Source organism: Stegostoma tigrinum, chromosome 21 (genome assembly GCF_030684315.1).
Source record: "Stegostoma tigrinum isolate sSteTig4 chromosome 21, sSteTig4.hap1, whole genome shotgun sequence".
NCBI lineage: Eukaryota > Metazoa > Chordata > Chondrichthyes > Orectolobiformes > Stegostomatidae > Stegostoma > Stegostoma tigrinum.
Genome location: NC_081374.1, coordinates 33,702,287 through 33,718,997, shown reverse-complemented (window position 1 = coordinate 33,718,997; position 16,711 = coordinate 33,702,287). Strand labels below are relative to the sequence as shown.

The window sequence follows — 16,711 nt, the reverse complement described above, 5'->3', positions numbered from 1 at the left end:
AATAGACCTGATGACTGACATCCAGGACATGATGCCGGCACTCCAGAAGGCAAACGCGGGGTGACCGAAACCACCCAATAGGTATGCAGGCTGGAGGGAGTGGGAATTCGAAAAGTGGCAAAAGCTGGAATGTCATGGAACAGGCATCCAGTACTTTAGAGATGACAAGATCTCTAACTCTTGGACCAAGGCCGGAGTACAACAAAAATCCTCTAGATTCATTAACAGCGTGCTCTTGTGGTGTAATCTATACCCGACGAGAACCACATTATCTAGAGGTAGGCCGAACAGAAACAAATTATGCCGTAGGTGTGAGCTCCGCAGTGTTTAGTTTAATATTGAATAATAGATCAGGAAAAGAAAAGTGTTCACATGCATTTAACTGTGAAATTTGAGCTATGTTCTTTCTAAGTGGGCTAAATACCAATTTTCTTTCCATTAATCCCTCAAATCAAATGTAAGATTATGTTTCGTCGGTTCTATGCCATTTGTATTAAGCTATACTACAAAAGCTCAGATCAACCCACTCTATAGAATTAGACTTTTTTATAAATACCCTCACCTTGTATAGTTACTTTTATAAGCAGCCATTCTAATTAATAAAACAAAACTGAACATTCATAAAACACATTAATTATATTTTTGTAGGTACATAGGAGTAGAAGTAGGTTATTCAGTTCTCCAGACTGTTCAGTTAGATAAAGTCTGATCCATATCTGAACTCCATTTACTTGCCTTTGCTCAATATTCCTTGATGGCCTTGCGAACAAAAAACAAGATCAATTGATCTTTGTCTTGAAAACTTCACTTCATCCAGCATTTACAGCCCTTTGAGGATAAGATTCCAGTTTACACTTTGTGTATTAAATCATTTCTGATTTGACATGTAAATAGGCTAGCTCCTTGTTCTTTTTTTAATTTTATACCCGTTTCTTCTGGATTCCCCCTTATACGGCATTCTTGTATAGCAGTTAGATAACTAACTTCAAGTTTATGTTGATGCCAGCAAGAGACAGAAACACTTGTCTTAAGAAAGTTTACAAAGTCGCTGTAAGAAATTAATACAAAAGTCAGAATGGAAGGGTGAACGGAGCGCAAATATTCAGAATCAGCTTGGACCAACATCATATGACTCTATTGCATTTAATGTATATATAGCTAGTAATTATAATTGCTCTTGAGAAGGCAGCTCAAGATCACCTTCAAAAGCAACACAGGACAAACAATACAGGCTGGCCCAGCCAGCAATGCCCATATTCTGTGAGTGAATTAAAAACAAAACAGAAAATAATACAGAGATAACACAGTGTAGAGCTGGAGGAACACAACAGACCAGGTAGCATCTGAGGAGCAGGAAAGTTGACGTTTTGGGTTGGGGCTCTTCTTCTGAAGAACATCCAAACTGTGTTATCTCTGACTGCAGCATCTGCAGTTCTTACTATCTCTGAAAAAATAATATATTCTGCAATACACTTAAATTAACTATTCAAATGTTTTCAAGATAAAGGATAACAGCTTTTATAAATAAATAGATTTTCATCTGATGCATTGGATCCTGTTTTACTGAGGACAACAAATGGCTTTACACACGAGAAATAACTGTCAGGGAAGCCCTTTCAAGCATCTTCAGTTCACTTCAGCATCAGTATTTTGGACCATAACTGGCATTTCAATGACTTGATACAGTGGAATGCCCAGTATATGAATTGGGCATTGGGGGCTTATTAAAAGCAGCACTGGTAAGGCACTAGCACTGCCAGCAGCCCGAGACATATACATGTTTGTCCTGAACCGCACCAAAGAAAATGAAGGTGCTGCAATTTTTTACTCCTGGCCAGGCCCAGACCTCTGGATGGCCCAACTGGCATTGATAGACAGCCTGTATTCTGGGTTCCTCCAGCATCTTGGTCATTTTGGAGGTCAGGTTAATGAAAATTCATTCTTTTCTTTTTCAGTGCTGTATACCTGGTATGACTCTATGACTCTTGAGCATTTCACTTCCAACATCAGGGGCCTTGATAGACTGAAATTCTGCCTGTCCCAAGCAGTTAAGCAGATTTACATTATGTACATCAGCTTAAGTGTTACTTTCAACTTTAATTCTCTTTTCTGTCATTTTTTTTCATACAAGTCCCCTTGTAGACTGGATAAAACTCCTATCTATGCTTCTGTTACACTTATTTTTCAAACTTATTATCTTGTGCTCTTGTACAATTGCTAGATTCTGCCATCTTTTATGAGTTTTGCCAAATTATTACTGTTAGGTCACAAGCCTAAGGCTCCCTTCCTTAACCACCAATGTGGAATCAGTTCTGCCAGTCTTAAGATTCAGTGCACTTTAACAAAGTCCATTAATAATCATTAACCAGCTCTTGGTTGCAATAGGCACCTGTAAAATTTAAAGTCTTTTGGACTGTGTGTTCAATAGTCAAAACTGACTTCACGATGATAAGTTATGATTTTAACCATGAACAGTTGGATTTAAAACATGCAGTATTTGAGTAGCAGTTTACAAAGAATATTTGAGAAATACATTACTGTGTTGAGCCTTGGATAAAACATACAAAACATTCATCAAACCTCTTATATGATTGTACACATACCTGATGTTCTTACACATGTGGGAGACCCAAACTATCTTGCACATAGTCTGTAAACTTAGATCCTAAAAAAAATCATCCAAGTTCAATATCCCCTATCCTGCCTAACTACTGGTCTAGCATGCCCATATCTAGACACAAGCCTGTAGGTTTTACCTTTTCTTCAGCCTTAATGCAAGCTTTTCTATATATACAGTGATGTCTGGTTTGCCTTTAGCAGAGTACATTTACCTGCTGCAGAAATCCTAATAATAAAAGACTAGGTCAGAAGTCACATGACACCAGGTTCTCATCCAACGGGTTTATTTGAAATCATAAGTTTTCAGAGCGCTGCTCCTTTGTCAGGAGATTGCAATTTCACAAAAGCTTGTGATTTCAAATAAACTTGTTGGACTATACCCTGGCGTTGTGTGACTTGACTTTATCCACCTCAGTCCAACACCAGCACCTCCACATCATAATGAAAGAAACTAGGCATGGATAATGTGGTATGGAAATTTTTAACAGATATTTGACATCACTTGTGTTAGGACAAAGTCAAAGATATTTATATGATCATGCCACATACCATGATATAGTGATGGTATCACAAGTATATTGCCAGGGTGTCCCTTAAGGTGTAGTGATAAACTTATTGTGAACATAACACAATGACAGTTGATGACATATCCTAAATACCTTGAAGACAAAGACATCTAACTATAGGTAAAACTTGGGTCCATTTACTTCTCTTGCCCAATTCTCATGAAGAAGGAGAAATAAAACTAAATTAATAAAACGTTGAATAATTAAGTTGCAATTTAGCAAAACTTAGTACTGGAAATTATATTTGATTATATTTCAAAAAGTTAAAAAAGCTGGCATTTTATTCCCACAATCAAATGAGATAAACTGTTTTGTGCTTCCTTGTAGTAAATCCAATTAGATTTCCTCACAACAAGGATACCTGTAAGTCACCGAGCACATTCAAAAGCAGTGGATTTTGAAGAATACCAATTCTATCAAGAACCTTGGGATCAATTAATTCTTTCTGCTTAATCCTTAGATATGATTGGATACTTCTCTTCTTTCACTGGTGAAAATTGGAGTGCAAGCCTTAGGGAAATTTTAATTTAAACAGTAGTATAGATGAAGCACCATTGGATCAGATAACCATTATGCATCATTTTCGATTTTTGCTTTCATTAGTTTCAATGCCAATTCACCATCACTACCATGCTTACTATTATTGTGGAGCTAAGGACTTTGTTCTCCTTTATCTCCTTGTAAATAGGTGCAAAACGTTTGAAGCTGTTCAATGTGCATGAATGACCAATCCACTGCTGAATTCAAGATTCCGTATTCACCTGGGGGTTACCAAATAAACAAAGTAATATCACCCAGAAACCAGTGAGCTGTTAATCTCCTCATTGTCTTATACCAGGACGAGTAGGAACCTGTAATAAGATCTGTCAGTGGTCAGATGTTCTGCTAGGGTATGGAGCCTTGGAGCTGACATTTGACAGGCTTCCTAAGTGAGACTGTACTCATTTATCTGATCATGAAATGTAACAGGTGCACTTGAAGAGCTTTATGCATTGCTTTCCAGAAGAAGAATCAACAGCTGCTTTGGCACTGATTGATGTTTAGCAAAGTTGGTTCCAATGGATTTTTCTTCGTGAACCAACAAGTGTGCAGCCTCTATCTCTGCTTTCAAATCAGATGAAATGACGGCACAACATCTTGGGCCGAAAAGCCTGTACTGTGCTGTACTTTTCTATGTTCTATGTTCGATGAAGTGTTTCTGGGATTTAATATAAAGTTAGTGATTCACAATGAAAACTATTCAATTGTTATGCAACATTTATCTCATAATGGACTTAATCAACTCTTCTGCAGTTATAGCACATATGGATAAATGTATGACAGTGCATTTCTATTAACTGCATAATGTTATGGTCACAATATTTTAGCGAGATGGAACATCATTTGAAGGAGGAGCTGCAAAGCTTGCTGAGATCAATAAAATAAAATAAAATCAATTCATTTATATAGGCACTATTATTCTAGTTGTTTCATGCAGCATTTATTAAAGATGCTGGTGTGATAAGGATTACCTTTCAAAATATCAGGGAAGCACAACATTTTGGTAAATGTGCGCTCAAATACTCTCAGAGAAAAATGGAACAATTATACAATCTGATAAAAAAATGTCAAGCTTCACTGGATGGGACTGAGAACAGGGCACTGCTGAAGAGGAACTGGACTTTCAGCTAAATAAAATCCTTCACTGGCTGAGCCATTAGATCTCAAAAGAACGCACACACTGATTATCACTGTGGCAAACAAAGAAGGCCTGCTGTTTGGTGAAATGGCAGTGAATATTCACTTTGGGAAGAATTTATGGAAATCAGACTTTTATTGAAAGGGACACCTTTTCTAGTTTTCTCTCAGAATGTGAGATTTAGGCTTGTTTAGATGATCCTTACAGATCAGACCATTGATTTAATTTGATTTAATATAATGCATAGACATGCACCATCAGTTAGTTGCCCACAAAACACCCAGACACTATCTAAACTATGTAAATACCCTGCAATTCTATTGGCACTATAACACTGACTAATTCACTTCACTAAAACTAAGAACAAAAATTGCAAGTACCGAAAAGCCAACAGCTCAAGAATCAACCATAACATTGGATTAGTTGACACAGAAATGACTATTGATTAAGCCTTTGGAGAATAATCCCATTTAAGAGATAAGGGCCTTGACACTTTAATAGCAATGGAGGGGACTGATTCAGGTGATACAGCTGAAGGAAATCTTGACTGAAATTCTTAACACTGGAACATCCTAAATCATCGTTTGTATCCATAGATGCATCATGTAAAACATTGGGGACACATAACATTTCACTCCACCTTCTCAAAAATTTGCACACATCTCAGGTTTCTTGGCAGTTTTCAGATTAAGAATTTATTCAGTCAGCATTAAAAATGTCCTCTTTCAATCCTGAAAGTACAAAAAATATTATAATAGGGTAAAGTCGCAAATAAAGTACAACTGAGAGCAGGATTATATGACCTGAACTTTGAGAGGCTTTCTTTGTTCATGTGCCACAGTTTGAATAGCCCTGCTAAAACAAATCATTGATGCTTTAGTGATATTGTAAGAACAACTTTTGCCAGTTAAAATCAAATATTAAATTTAAGTAACTAAAGTAACTTACTGAATTTTCTATAATTACTATGTGCATGCATGCATCTTTCGCTGTATATGCACAGAACCATGGTATTTATGTTGTTTTTTTGTCTAGTTGCAAAAGAGTTGCTACATGCCTCACTGGTGCAGCACGGTATAGTTGTTTGAAATAATGATAAGCTAGAGTCAGTATCTAAGTATCTAAGTTAGAAGCATTGGTCAAGTAATAATCTTCTCCACAAAGTCATGTGTGATGAGATAACGCTACAGTTTAAATTAGGATAAATAGCCGTTGCTAGAATTAAGATAGTAAACATTGGTTTGCTTTGCAAAGTTTTTTCCACAATATGTCAGGTGAAGAGTGTAATCTCTAATCCCAGATTTCTGAGTGGCTCATCTTTTGGTGTTATCATTGTATTTGATACTCTCATATTCCTCTTTCATTTTCACCATTAAATATACAGGAATTGGGGCTGGGTGCAAACTCCAACTTATCTCTTTAGATTTTTCTATTGACTCTTTTTTTTAATTTTAAACATTAAGTATCAAAGATGTTAAAATATGTAGGTAGTTTGAAAAGGAAAATTTTGGGCAAGAAACAAAGACTGCTGTTGATTCATCAGGTTATTTCTCTACGTCAAATTCATGATAACCAAATACAAATTGCAAATCATGTACCCTACAGTCTGGAAGCAGGCCATTTGGCCCATAAAACCTATACCAACCCTCCAAACAGCATCCCACCTGGGCCCACGCCTATAGCCTACCACACCCCTAGATATCCCATAGCTAATCAACCTAATCTGCACATCTTTGGGCACTATGGACAATTTATCATGGCCAATTTACCTAATGTTTGCATCTTTGGACTGTGGGAGGAAACTGGAGCACCTGGAGAAAATCCATGCTGACACAGAGAGAATGTACAAACTGTGCGCAGACACTCACCTGAGGCTGCCGGCTCCCTGGCACTGTGAGACAGGAGTGGTAGCTACTGTGCCACTCTAAAGACAAATAGAAAAGTAGTTTGTGACTTTATTCTGTCATTTTCTGAATATTTTCCAGCCAATCTGCTGAGACATGTTATCTGGAACAGATGACACTTGAACCTGGGCTTCCTGGCTCAGAGATAGGACACCACCACTCTGCCACAAGAGCGCCAAATTTCACCATGTGTTATGGCGGACTCTCCCCCTGTCTCCAAAACGCTAACCTGTCCTCTGGATTAACAGCCCAGTGATATTACCATGACAGACTTCCCTTCACAAATGGTGCAAGTTGATGTATGTGAGAATTGAAATAAATAGTCAGTACTATTTGGGAGCCTGCACATGACCCAGGTCTCTCAACTTCAAAGGCATATGTGTTCAGCTCCCACCCTCAACACTGTTTCCACCACCTTATCCTCTCCATGAACTAGGTCCCATGCTCAGGCTTTGAAGACAAAATTAACAATAATGATACAAATAAACAGCAACTTGCATATATTTGGTCTTTAGCTTTGGAAATATTCCAAGATGCTTAGCACTTCAGCATATTGAATGGCTAGTCACGAATTTAGCACAGCCTGAAATGAATTGCTTTATTAATCTTCAATTTTTAGGTAGATTCTTTCCTCTTGGCTAAACCTTAATAAACTAGGCAAGTTGCATGAATTCTGCATGCTTCCTCTAATCTTTATTTGCACACAAGAGGGTTGATTCTGAAGGCAGTGAAGCAGAACTTTTAGATGGATCTTTTTCCAACACCCCGTGCCACTCCAGTAGTTTTATAGCACTGATGACAAAATCAATTCAATTTAGAGAAATGATAGGAGGTCAGTAAATCCTTCAACAAAATATTTTGAATCCTTTGAAGGTCTTATAAGATCAGTAAGCAAATTTCAGCAGTCTTCACATCGGGCTTGAAGGAGAAAAGGGGTCATTGTGGGATTCATATTTCAATTGTTGCTATTTGCCCTTAGAAATTTCTAGATGTTTATTTTAAATCAATCTAGTTTAGACTGTACCTTATTCAGCTGAATGACTGAGTGAGAGGGAATACTGAACTATATCATAACAAGTGGCCTTAGAGTTATTCTGAATACAGTATTTATATTTTCTGTACTATGTGCACTATACTGAAGCAGAGCGTAACAGAGAACAAATGTATTAACAGGCACCTAAATATCAGGAAGCTGTTTCTTTTGCCTGTTTTTCAGGAATGCTGTCTTATTCAGAAGCAGGCACGTTCCAGTTTGAGTCATTCTGGTTTGACATCCAATGTGTCTGCCAATAATAAAATATTACACAACAACGAAAAAGCTCCCTTCAAATATTATTGTCACAGGATTGAACACCACAATTGCTTAACAGTTTAAGTATTGGAAGAAACAGTACCATATTACCAATGAGGTTACTGAGCAATTTCTCTCTTCCCACTCACACTCCCACCCAAATGGAGGTTATCTGTAGCTGAAGTGCTAATGAGAAAATATAAAGACATACACTTCCATTTTGTCTTCATTAAGACTGGCATCGGGAAAAGGATTTTTTTCTATAGTCAACATAAAGTAGCCCCTAGTCTGATTCATAGCAAACTGTATATGGTATAAAAACTTTCATATCAGCCAACTTCATTCCAAGGCAAACTGGCCTACTAGCATTAAGCAGTGATCAGTAGCTATTAAGAACAAAATTTAAGCTGCCCAAATTCACTGCATTTATTTCTCTTAACTATCACAGAGGAATTATCCCACTTGCTAATATTAGTTTAGAGTTTGTTCCCCAGAATGAAGGGCTAGTTTACTAATACCATTTACTTTGCAATAGTAGGAGATAATAGGGGAGCAGATTTAGGACTAAATTGGGTAAGAACGCCTTCACCCAAAAGGATTGTGAATCTGTGGAATTCCCTGCCCAGTGTAGCAGTTAAGGCTACCTCATTGAGATAGATATTTGAGCAGGAAAGGAGTAAAGGGTTATGGTGGGTGGGCGGGTAAGTCGAGCTGAGCCCAATTAAAGAGTGGCCATGACTTTATTGCCTACTCCTGCTTCTATTCTTGTGTTCTTATCTTAATATAAGCATTTTTCTTGAACAGTTCAATTGCATTAATGTTACCTGTTGTTCTTATTCCAAATTTATCACAGTTCTAAAGTGAATTGCTAAAAGCACTGATGAATGTACAGCAGTGGTTCAGTGAACCAAGCAATGGATTCATGAAATAATATTGGTTCATATTCCCAAGTTCTGACTCCAGACTCAATGGCCTGATTTTTCCAAAGAAGTGAAATGCCACTTCAATCTTATTGTTTTGAGCCAAGATCCAGCTTCATGTTTCTGACAAAGACTTAGAAGCCTGGTTTCTACAAAAATGGAGAATATCAATCGAAATTCAATTTCTCCCTCATCTTAAACAAAAACTGAAAGAACTGAGGATGCTGTAAATCAGGAACAAAAACAGAAGTTGCTGGAAAAGCTTAGTAGGTCTGGCAGCATCTGCAAAAACATGTAGACTGCATGATCTTTTGCAGAACATCTACATTCTGGCACATGTAGACTGGGTGACTGCTTTGCAGAACATCTTCATTCAGCTCGCAAAAAAAGATGCTGAGCTTCCAGTTGCCTGCCACTTTAACACACCACCCTGTTTCAATTCAATAAAAATCAAGGTAAATACAGCACAGACATGCTGAAGCCCCTGCATAGTTCTAACCAACCAAAAGAGCAATCTGGCCACTCAAAAGCTTAAAATTCCACATGTAAATATAGCAGTTACATATATTTGGACACTCCCTCGGGTCCTGTATATCAGCAGTGTAAATTGATTGGACAGATCTCTCGTCATTTGACATTTTGGGACAAAATTTCTCATTTCTAAGACTTCAACAGAAAGATCAAATCTTTACTATTTGTTGCACATTTGTCTTGATGATCCAACATCATTTTTCATTGACCCAAAACCTGTCAGACGGAACACTTGTAAGTTATGGGTATTGGAATCAAGGATGTCTTATTGCCTTTAACTATAATGCTTGGCAATGTAGGTTTTACCAGTACATTCATGAATCAGGTATGACAATCACCAATATCACTTAGCGGATTACACTACTAAAACACAAGCTAAAATCAACAAAGCATGGGCCTTTCCAAATCCTCATCACAGTAATTTTCTGTTCTTCACTTGCCTTCGACTCAATATGTTACTTGAATTAATCCCATATATGACATGATAAAATGACTTATGGCAATCATATGAACCATATTTAGAAAGTACTAATGTGAATTACAGAAACACGTTTGACAATGAAAAGCAGTGGGGCTTAATTATCAAGAAAATACACTTCTGCACGATCATATATAAAATATTGTGTTCTGTTTTGCAATATACTATCTTTTTTATTTATCTGATTCTTGATAAAAGTCAGGGCAGTAGTAGGCCATTTGGCCCTTTAGAATGGTTTGATATGATCATGATTGAACTGACTGTGGCCTAAACTCCATTTTCCTGTCTCCCTCTTTTTACTCTTTGACTCGTTTGTTAGTCAAGAATTTGCCCATCTTTGCCTTAAAAGTATTCAATGGTCCTGTCACCACCACTTTCTGGGGAAGAGAACGCCATAAATTCATGGCCTCTGAGGGAAAAAGAAACCCCTCACATCTGTCTTAAATGGGAGGCATCTTATTTTTAAACTGTGTCTCGTTGCTCTCGTCTTTGCTACGAAGGGAAACAATCTTGCAGTATCAGCTCTGTCAGATCCTTTTGGGATCTTTTATATTTAAATAAGATCAGCTTTTATTCTTAGGAGCTCTGAAGGTTACAGGCCCAGCCTGTTCAAATTTTCTTCACAAGTTAACCCTTTCAGTCCATGAATCAGAGGAGTGACCTTCCTCTGACCTGCTTTCAATCAATTATGTTTTTTTCCTTAAATAAGAAGCCTCAAAGTCTTAAACAATAATCTAAATGTGGTCTCACCCATGTCCTGTACAACTGTGACAAATTTATCCTGACTTTTATATTCCATTCCCCTTGAAATAAACAAAAGCTTTTGATTTGTCCTTTCAATTTAAAACAAAAGGTTGAATGTTTTTCCATAGAAACAGGGGGCAGAAACTGGGTTTTTCTGGGTGGTTAGAAGCTTGCCTAGGAGCAAAACTTAAAAAGTTAACATTTTAATGGGTTTGAGTCTTTAACTGACAAGTTTCTTGTTCACTTAGAACCAATAGAGGTGAGAGAGGTGGATCGTATGGAGTGTGGGGCAGATTTAAATTCTTTAAGGCAGCAATTTCTGAGAGAGAAAGCTATTAGCTGTGTTTTCACATTCATCAGAACCAGAGTAAAGCTAGATGTTACAGGGGAGTTGCAGGTCTGGTACTAAGACCAGGGCATCCCGTTGCTTCATCATTGCAGATTGGATCTAATATTGAAGGCGACAGGAAGACGAGGCAGATTCTCTTCCCATAGTGTACCAGGATGAGATCACTGCATTGTACAGTGCGGCATCTCTCTTTGTAGTATCATCTTAGTTTGTCTCCTCTTTCTGTCTCACCTTCTGTTTCTCCCCAAATGAGCTCTGTTCTTCCAGGGTTACACCATCCTCAATGTTATGGAGATTGCAGCCGACCACAACAACAGTAGCACAGGCAGGAGGGTGTTGGAAGGTGGCAATGTGGCTGGTCCATTCACCAGAAAATCGCACTCCCAATGGTTTACTCAGTGATTATCCCAGTAATGACATGACATTAGTTGCATCACCTGTGCTTCTATCAAGAGCTTCACAAAAGATTGAGTAGTCGTGCTATCAAGGAATATCCCTCGTTTGTTAGGATCCGATCTTGAGGATTGAACTGAATATCCAAGGCCCTGCATGGATTTTTGAAGAAAATGTTAATGGGATGCTGACATCACTGGCTAGGTGCCTTGATGACAATCTGGGTGCAAATCAATAATGCCCTGTTTCTGGGAATTTCTTTTTAAGCTCATTCATGGGATTAATGTGTCACTGGCTACGTCAGCATTTATTGCCCATGGACAAAAACAGAAGTTGCTGGAAAAGCTCAGCAGGTCTGGCAGCATCTGTGAAGAAAAATATCAGAATTAACATTTTCTTCAGACTGAGGAAGGGTCACTGGATCCAAAACGTTGACTGAGGTAAGGGTGGCAGTTTCCTTCACTAAAGGACATGAGTGAATCAGTGGAACTTTCTGGTAATTGATAATAGCAATAGCTTCATTATCAGACTCTTAAGTACTTTTTCTTAAAAAAAACTGCATTCAAATTCCACTATCTGCTGTGGTGGGATTTGAACCCAGGTCCCCAGAACATTACCTGAGCCTCTAGGTTAACAATCCAGTGATAATATCACTCGACCATCACCTCACAATTTTATCAATGGCGTACATTCGACCCTAGGAAGTCTGCACTTGTGAAATGAATATACTGTCCAACTCTGACAAAGATTAAATCAGTGATCAGTGGGATATTTGGAACTTATAGAAAGAATAAATTATGGTATTCAGTTTTCAAACAATGAGGAAATATGGAAAAGCAATATTTACCAAAGTTCTGATCATGGGAATACAACAAAATGGCTGGAACTGCAAAATATATGCATGCTGTATACTGGGTCTGTGCCCAAAGTGAAGCTGTAATGGAGCACGGGAGTTGAAAAAAATAGATGAATATAATCAAAAACATTATGAGGCCAATTATGCATAATGTCGAACATGGCAGAGAGCTCTTCGACTTACACCAATCTCAGCAAAAAAGCTGTCGATCTAACATTCAGGAGATGTGGAACTTCAGGCAAAATCTGAGATAATAAACAGCATGATACTGTAAGTCCTGAAAGACTAGCTCAAACAGGTTTTCAATTCCGAATGCCTATGTACTCATTTTATTTGTGCTGCAATGTTATCACGCGATCTGCATTTTCACATCTTAGGCCTATTTACAAATACAGTTGTGCAATAGCTATACGGAGGAAGAAGAGCTGAAAATGTGTGAACTTGAATCATATTCACAAGCTCCCTTGTTTTGCCTGAAAAAATAACAAATGCAGAGTTTTCGAAGCAATTAATCTAGGTGGAAATGATATGTATGTGGGATAATATTTTAAAAGGACAGAAATATTGAATTAATAACCAATAACCATTTTAACTTTATACACCAAACATAAAATTTGCAGATTATATAGAAACAATCTAGATGTCTAAAAATAAACAACCATTATTTTAATAGTTTCGGTTTACATATGAACGAAGTGAAAAGAAAAAGGATCTGATCTTTTCAAAAGTTAAATCCTCCAACTTTTTCAAGAAAACAGATATTACATGAAATTATAAAACAATTTATACAGCTATTTACTCATTAGCTTTAAATAGACTTAGGAGGGCAAAAAACATCTCGCTGTACCAAAGTCATTCTCATTAAATTGTAAACTGTCAAGATGCAAAAATCTTTGAACAGAACAATCCTATTGTCTCTCTCATCTTATCATGTTATGGGATCAAAGTCTCTTCTCCCTGACAGCTGTTATATGCCTGAAGTGAAACCAGCTTGGACATTTCCAGTCTTATCCCTAGCAGATAAACCTGCAGCATGAAACTGTTCCTGATATATAATTAATAAGTCTTATTCAGGGAAACCAAAAGCATGTCTGGCAGAGGGTAGCTAAATGTCTAGAATCGTGCACACTGTTCTCAAAGATGAACCATGTTATGAAGAGATGGAATCCAAACAATATTTGTTTTTCACTTGTGCGGAACGATATAAATATATTTTAACCAATGGCCATGTTGCTAAGGAAAAGGCATTTGTTATATCAGCAACAATGTTCGACCCTGCAGAGGAGAGGGAGTTCTGACATTTATGCAGTTTGGAGAACTTTCAGGGAGAGGTCACACGATCCAGTTTGGCAATAAGATTATTGCAGTTCTGAATCAGAGAATTTGTGACTGGCCTGAGAAGCAATAGCTCAATGTTCCCTTTCTTCTTCCTCGAAACTCCTCTTCTACAGAGGAATGTGATAGCCAAAAATCCACTGAGAGTTATCTTTACCACCGCAGGAGAGTTCCTGAAGAAGAGCTTCTTGGAATCTACCCCATTGTCTGAAACAAAGAAGTCAGCCAGCTACAATTATTCTAAGAAGACACCCAAAGACAGCAGCCTGTGTGCATCGAATAACTTTAATTTAGAATACCATTTGGGACAATCTATAACGTCCTCTTTTTCTCAAGAACATAATTACTTGCTCAAAGTGTTTTAAAAGGTTAATACTTTCCATTTTTATTTTTCCTCAGAAATACATTTGTGTTAAAAATATATACACACACATGAGCACACGCAAGCGCACACATATGCATGTGTTTGAAAACAATCTTCACATATTTATTGTGCATGTTTATTTTTGATAATAAACCAGTTATTTGTTAACTGAATGAAACATGGCTGACTTGACCTTCATAATGAGCCAGACAATCTGAGATCTTTATACTTTGCAATATCATCTACCTAATTAAAGTTATGAGCAGTAGAAGAGTGGATTCGAAAGGATACAATGACCTGTCCTGACTTGATCATAGCAATAAAGGTAAACTGATTGTGGTACATGGAGAAAGAAAATGTATGAATTCTTTAGAACCTGCGCGAAAACTGGCCAGGGAATTGCTGATTGCTGTTGTCAATGTTTGTAGTTATCTGTGTTGGTCCTTCTCACATTGGTGAATACAGAAATCACAGAAACATCACAGTTTGAAATATTGATCAGAATGCTCACTTATAAAATAAACAATGGAAAACAATTTTAGAATTGCATAATATTTCACATCTACATTCAAGTCACAATGTTTTTAAAGTACGGATTTTGGAACCAAATAGCCAGTTTGTGGTCTGTGTCATGTACAACCTCCTCATTCTGTTGTGCTGTGCACCTTCTGCAAGATAATCAATGATCGGTTCAGGCAGTGTTTTGTACCTTGTATTAATAAAAGCAAAATGACACTTACAATGTGATGAGTTAATCGGGAAAGGCTTTGGAAATGTGAAGCTCAAAGAGACCTAGAAGTTTTTGTTCAGGTTCTCTTAAGGTTAACGTGCAGGTTTAGTTGGCAGCTAAGAAGGCAGGTGCAACATTAGCATTTATTTCAAGACGGCAGTTTTCAGCCCCATATCTAAGGATGGGCATACTGGCATTGGAGAGACAGTCCAAAGGTAGCTTATAAGAATGATTCCGGAAATGAGGGGCTTGAAATGAAGAGCAGTTGAGGATTCTAGGTCTGTACTTAGAGCTTAGAAGGATGAGGGGCAGCTCATTGAAACTTACAGGATATTGAGAGACCCGGATAGAGAGGATATGGAAAAGACGTTTTCACTAGTAGGAGAGACGAGGACCCAGGACAGAGCTTCATAGTGAAGGGATGGCACTTTAGAATGCAGATTGGGAGCAATGTCTGCACCCAGAGAATGGTTAAGCTGTGGAACTTATGCTGCAAAAAGCAGTAAAGACCAAGTCATTGAGTGTTGTTAAGACAGAGAAAGATAGGTTCTTGATTAGTAATGTGAATGAGGAGCATGGTTTTGAGAAACATATCAGCTATAATCAAATGGCAAAGCAGACTCAAATGGCCCAATTTCACACTTCTCCCTTGTTGTCTTAAATTACACCAACGGTAAAATATCTCAGAGAGGGAGATTTTCTCTACCCTCTAGGTGCAGAAAATCATAAATGCATTGAACACAAATCTGAGGAACAGTACATCATAAATTGACGAGACACTTTGAACCTCCTAGCTTCAATATTGAGTCCAATACCTCTGGGTCATAAACACCACTCCAATTTATCAGGCAGTAAGTACTGACAGTTATTCTACAGCTACCATCTGAGCCTTTCTGGCTCCAACTCCTAATGTATATATAAAATGGCTCTGTTTGCTACACATGGATGTTCGGCAATGTCACTGAATTGTCATACAGCAAAGTTGAGAGGAGTTGAATTGCAGAGACCATGCCCAAAAGCTTGTGTTAAGCAGGTCATCAAGAGAACTAAGAAAGCCCCCTTGTGAACTGATTTGTCTATTAACATTTTCCACATCAAAAAAAAGTGGAGTAGCAAATATGTGAAAAATGCCTTAATTTTCCAAATTGTTCACGCTTCTAACCTTAGAAAGTAAAAAGGCACTAAAAAATATTGGGGCTTAGCTCCAGTAAACAAACCTCAGTCGTTGTCTGCTAAGTGTGTTGTAATTGGACAGGTCCTCCCTGTTCTCATTGCAGTGAAGCACGTTTTCCATGCTTTCGTGCTGCAGTGTGAAACCCTGGAGCATCTTATTCCTTGCAGCTTTAGCAAGGGAACTTGGCAGGTGAGTGGGCTGGCATACATCAGATGCTTCAGGTCAACAGGAGGATAATCCTTTCTTTGCATTGATATATTTTGTCCATTTTTCTTGATTCATGCCTAATACTTTTTTTTTGGTGCCATACACACTGGCACATTCCATAGCACTAGCATGTTCTTTAATTCACTTTCCATCAGTACAATTTCAAGATCAAACTGGCAAAAGATGATAAAATGGTCTGGTTCTGTCATTGTTTAAAAAGTGCATACTTGTTCAGCAATGGCTTCACATTCTAGCATGGCCTAGCACTGCTTTACTTGGTTTGCATAGTTGTATGACAAGTGTGCATAATGCTAATCTGGAGTTATCAATCAGGAGTTTGGTTTGTCACAGGCATCCTTCAATTGGATTTCCCATTCTGCTGTTGGGGATAGCTAACCACTTCAGCACAACAGGGATTTCACATTTTCTGAATGTGATACATTGCAATTTCACTGAAATACTACTTTTGTATTCTTAAGTAATGCATTTCTCCTGCTCCTCTGGCCAGATTTCCAAATAGTTGATATTTTCTTCTCTGGTCATCAAATTTGCATTTTCCCTCAGAATTGGAT

At 37.8% G+C, this 16,711-nt stretch overlaps 1 protein-coding gene across 12 annotated transcripts in view; it reads right to left on the bottom strand.

The window, feature by feature from the left end:
- LOC125462946 (synaptotagmin-B) overlaps positions 1-16,711 on the bottom strand; it is a 579,758-nt gene that overhangs the window by 185,475 nt on the left and 377,572 nt on the right. The window contains exon 1 of one of the 12 annotated variants that reach the window (XM_048553476.2): positions 6,732-6,752. The exons of the other annotated variants lie outside the window; for them this stretch is intronic. The gene's annotated coding sequence lies outside the window, so the exon portion shown is untranslated. Of the gene's footprint in view, positions 1-6,731; positions 6,753-16,711 lie in introns of those variants that run through there. 12 annotated transcript variants of the gene reach the window in all.